The sequence below is a fragment of the Bolinopsis microptera genome, chromosome 10 (genome assembly GCF_026151205.1).
Source record: "Bolinopsis microptera isolate Bmic1 chromosome 10, MBARI_Bmic_1.0, whole genome shotgun sequence".
NCBI classification, from domain to species: Eukaryota; Metazoa; Ctenophora; class Tentaculata; order Lobata; family Bolinopsidae; genus Bolinopsis; species Bolinopsis microptera.
In genome coordinates, this window is record NC_087081.1 from 2,984,140 (window position 1) to 2,990,139 (window position 6,000).

Genomic DNA, 6,000 nt, shown 5'->3' on the forward strand with positions numbered 1-6,000 from the left:
AAATGATCATCTTTGTAAATTACCAAATGTAATAAAAATATTCTTCTGCAATTGCAGATAAGGTTCTAAATAGTTGAGCAATAATTAATTAGCAGCAAAATGCATTTGTACGACCAGCAGTGGATCAGCAACAAAATACCAATCCAGATTGGAATTAGATGCTCTTCCATTCAAGTGTCGATAAACACATAAATTGCAAAATTTATTTCTGCAGCGGCTTTAATCAAATTCAGTTGCAAAAATGTTTAAGGGGGCCGGGGGTCTTCATCAAAATTATCTCGAAATCGACTTTATAGTTGTTTCTGATAGAGGGGAGTGATATCTATCAGCTGCTTTTGGTCCCATGGAAAAATATTGTTCCTAGCCGAAATTATCGCCGGTCTAAGGTCAGCGCTTATGTGTAATTGTACTGCGCAAGCGATTTTTAATCGCGAGTCCTGAAAATCGAGTCTAAAAATCTATCTTCTCCCACATTTTTTGAGCAATCACCCTGAAACTTTCAGGAAACTTTGATTTCGAGAGAATTTTGATGAAGACCCCCCCCCCCCTCCCCGGCCCCCTTAACATCGATTTAAAACTGAGTGCTTCAAAATGATATTAGGAGTTTCCAATACGATTTAATTAACACCAAAACACCGAAATAGTATCACAAAATTTCAGACAAAGTAGTTTAAAAACATTTGTAGCGAGGACTAGTGACCACTGGCTATATATAGGGATAAATTTACTTTAACGGTGGGTAGTAAAATAATAACGATTTTCTTGTCAAGTTCTTTGTATTATTAATAGAAAATGTTTTTTAAAAAAAACGTTTAAGTTGGATAGCCTCGAAAAGACGGCAGTAATATCCAATTTCAAGCAAGCAATCACACCCTATTATTTATATGAGAAGGTACGTGACTAGTTTTAATCCAAAAACAAAAATGTTGAAGCGTCAAAATCAGTTATTTTATCTCCGTCTGCTTCGCTCTTTACAACACCTTGATGGAATTTAGATAGAATTTAGAAGAAGTTAGCAACACCCAACGAAAGTATCATTTCCGTTCAAGACGTCTATAAATAACGTTTCGGCTGGATCAAAAACAATGAATTTAAAATAATGTACCCATACTCTTAGAGCAAAACTAATATTCCATGGTCAAACTTTAATTATGATTTAATTCACGGGGTATCAACGTAAAGGTGAATTAGTAGCTGAACAACTGAATTATCTACTCGTTGAAAATAATGAAACGTATCGTCTACTGGTAGTATGTACGTGGTTTGTCTTGAGCAAGTTATACTATAAGTTATGATCATATTATGTAAAATATGCTAAATAACTACAATGAGCTCCTTAGTAACTCTTTAGCTTGATTCTCCGGAATTGCACGCTTGGCGTATGTACCTGTTATTCTAAGTATTTTCTTGAAAAGGCTTAAGACTTTTATGTAAGTCCATCATTGACCGTTCAAGATGACATCAATGACCTTGAAATGATAGCATCTCGACTAACATCGCACTGAAAGTAATAATAATACAGGGTGGGCCACAAGTCAGTACCCACACGTTGGCCTTTATAGCTCAGTCACTGAGTGCCCAATTGAAATAATTCTTTCTGTTATGATTTAGTACCACCACTGGTTCGAGGAATTTGTCAACTTGAAAAATATTCGTGTCCATTTTTTTGAAATGAAGGTTCATTTTCGCATTTATTTAAAGGTGCCCAATTAAGGTGTCCTGTCACGGTGTCACATAATCACCCAATCAATTTTGCTAACAAGGTACACAAAATGCTTGATAATTTTGTCATTCCTTATCAGTTTCACATCATTTTTTCAGATCAGATGCAACATTAAATAATCTACCGTCTCTGAAAAACTTAGGCGTCCAGCATGTTTAGAAAGAACAAAATAGGTGTTTTAATATTGAATGGGCGTGGTCTATAATATTCGAATTTTCAAATTTTGGCGACGGATACCTCGAACAAGTATGTACAAATGTACAGTATGCCATCTGCAAAGCAACAACTCTCAAATATAGAACACGGCGGAGGTATAAGACCCAACGTATGGGTACTGACTTTTGGCCAGACATTTATACATTGTAATTACCAGACATTTATGCATCGCTTTATAGCTGAAAAGAACTCAGAATCTTAAGATTCAGAACTCAAGCCATCTAAAGTGACTCATGAACATGTACATAAGAACTTAGGTACTTAGGAAGAAGTATGTATGTATCGGAACACCATGAGGGTGGAACTCAATTTAACGAAACTAAACACTGAAAAACATTCACGGTATTTACTTAAGGACCTGAACGTGACTTTACCGACACTAACAAATTCACCACCAATAAGCAAGGTTAGCTCTCTTATTGTTAACTTGATCTCCGTGGACCACTCTTGTAACCTGTCTGGAGATTAGTAACGTCTCCAATGGTGCTGATAGTGGGAGTGAACAACGGAGGTGGAGGTGTCTTAACGTCCAGTTAAGAGGGTACAGACAACAATGCAGCTAGCTAATAATCTGCAGGTATTTAGTCTGAGTAGCTAGTTGCCATATCACGTGCTATAATTTATCATATCACGTGATATATCTTAATTGATGTGTTATAACTTTAGGTCCACCTTTCTGTTCGCTTATAAAATTAATAGTGACCAATCTGGCGGATTAAAGAGGCGAACTCTATTAATTATAATAAAATCTGTTACTTTAAATTCCTTTTTTTCGTGAACTGAAGACACTATTGAAAGACTGGACATGTGTAAAGCACCTTGAAAACTAGATCTCCAACCTAACTAATACCTTACAACACGCACAACACTACTGATATTATGACAGGACCACATGTGTACTGGCTCCAGTACTACCCCTACAAGATAACCATATAGGACCCCTTCTCATAATAAATGAGGTGGAAGGTCTCCCTCATTATAGCGGTAATTATGGGCACACCAGCTACCCTGTCAGCTTGATAAATTATATTATCACGATTATTAACGAACAAAGGGAGGGATGCGAGCACGGTGCACGGTGCGTTCTCGGTAGCAAGTGCTCCTTGTACTTATTACAATCATCATTGTCCTGACATTAATGTATCAAGCCTCTGCAAGCTTTTTTGCAGTCAATGGACTAATAATGACGTGCATTATAATATGTTTAAACTATACTAAGATACTACACGGTTCTTATTTTTGAGATATTTAGCTAGTTTGATGTGAGCCGCACTGACAATATCTATTGTTGACGTAACTATAAGCGGGAGATAAATACCTTGTTTCATTTTATATCATTACATGTAATATCTTTGTAATAATATTTACTTTTACATATTATAACATTATGTAGTTAGGAATGACCGTTATATAACGTTTAGCTAGTTTATAACCGCACAGATTATATAATTATTGGCGACAAAGAAGATGACAAAGAAAAGTTATCATTAATTCAGTGCACGTTGACCCCTTATAGTTATAAACTATACTGCACACTACTTTAACGATTCAAGTACGTGCTTTACGTCGGGGATTAAATTGAATCCTTTGTTAGTTAATCCTCTATCTTGAGCTTCATTGAAATATCTATAAATTAGTGAAATGCTTTTATTCCAAACCCAAACCATTCTCCGAATTCTTATAACTACCTAACTATTTAAGACATACCTGAAGTGGCTCTACCCAAATATTATCAGCTTCTCCCGACCAATCAGACAAGCGATAGATTGCAAGGAATTTATGAAAGCTTTATAAATAGAATGTAAAACACTTTTGTTTTGACATCATCAGCACCCAAAATTAAAATAAATAAAAACAAAATACCTTTAATTATCGGTTAATAGAGAACGAGGGTTTCCTGTTTCCTGATGTGATAGAGGCATGAATTCGCTGTGTCCGGACGATGAAGTGGTGACAGAATGTAAATTGGATAAACACGCTAACATTAAAATAATTGAGGGCACGTCATCATATATAACCATGAACACGGCTCAGGGAGGAATGTGATGAGAAATTTAAGAGAAACATAATGATAGGAGGATTAACACCAGCTGACCAACTATTTAGTTAGAGCAAGTTGTTGCCGTGCTGGCCGCTGGGATGTTTAGGTTCATTATTATTTATTCATAGAAGTGGCTTAAGAGCAAAGAAATTCATTCTTAACAAGTCGAGTAAGAAATAAAATGCTTATCTGGATCTGCCGTTTTCCTATCAACGCATCACTATTAAACTGAATAATATCAGCTCCGTTCGCTGTCACGAACCATAATGAGTTTAAATCGTCAAAAATTACAGAGACAACCAAGGAGCGTAACCGAACTGCATTTTGTAATAATTGGACATCATATCCGTTATTTTCTAAAGAAAGACAATTATTGAGTTCAAAGACAATGACTGGTCAATAACGAAGCAAAAAAACTGATTAGAATTCGATAATAATGAACGTCACCTGCTCAAATTATTGAAACCTGTGAAAAATTTCTGAAAATTGCCAGCTGTTAATAATTTCCTGCATACCTGCTCTCCAACCAAGATCGGCAAAAAATAATCACATTATCTGACAAGCTCCCAATCGAACAAGCACACAAACCCACGTGACACAATCTGACCAATCAGAGCACAGTATTCACACCACGTGACACAATCTGACCAATAAGAGGATCGGAAATTTCGTTTGGGTCAATCAGAGGGCGGAACAGACAAGTGGGGGAAGGAGGGGGTTGCTGGTAGGTGATAATCAACGCTACTGCAGAGAAAGAGTCTATAATATACAGTAGATAACGACGAAGAAAGAGTCGTTAATTCGATTTCAATACGGTGTTTGCAGAACTGTGTGCTACATTATGTGGATACCCGGCTTAAAATTACTGGAAAATTAAATTAAACACAAGTTTATATTGATATAAACTTGAGTTTAATTTAATTTTCTGATCAGAACTAGGTATCTTGAATTAACACGCCTCCCGACGCACTGAGCTGAACTAAGGTGAATAAAGTGATAAAACAGTTATAACATTACCACAGCACTAGAGAGAGATAATGTAACTAGTTGTTTGTTACAGACAATACATGTGTTGTTCTATAATAGGTAGCGAGCTCGTTATGAAGCCAGATGTGAAGAGGAAACGAGGCTAAAAATGATTAGGCTGAAGTATATTTCGATACAGCAGGCGAGCTTTACAACAGGTAATCAAGTATTATATAAGAGGAGTAATTACTCGCAATGATAATTATAGTGCAGTTTAAAAGTAATCGTATTTTTAGATATTTCTGAATATTTCGATACAATGTTAATAATAGTGCAAATAGTTTTAATCGTATTTTTAGTTATTTATGAATAGGCAGAGGAAATATAATATCCTCCTTCGAGTATCAGTAACATCAGAAAAACTATAAATCAACAAATACAGCCACAGGGGGTTCAACTGTCCAAGAAGCATATTTATAGGACAGGTTTCATAAGCTTTCAAATAGCGTGCGTTACTCATCTTTAACTATTAAAACCATTTTAAATAATAATAATCAGATGCTGACGACTAAGAAGCTAAGAGAAACGACACATATTTAACATCTTCTGAAGCAACTGACATAAAATATAACGACCAGATCCGTCAGTGAGGTAAGCACTAAAAATAAGCTGAAAGGCAGGTGCAAAGAAACCTAAAAAGCATTTATAATCTGACATTAATACGTGATCATCATCATGAAAAACGGGAAAATTAATCATGGAAACGCAATTATTAACGGAGATACAGACGTTTCCATGCATGATACTGATCATACAAAAAGAAGACATAACGGCAATGAATCCAAAAGTTTCACAGTTATAAACTGTATTTTTAAAGAAACAGAGCATGCAACATGAGAAACTATTGAAGATAGGGAGGGTTTTTAATAATTACCAGAATCAGGGGATATAACGTATAACGCTGTTAACTACTAAAATTAAAATGTTTAACTTGTAAAATTTGGTGGAGTGACGATGGTTTTTAATATGCCCGGTGAGATTGTACTAAATATAT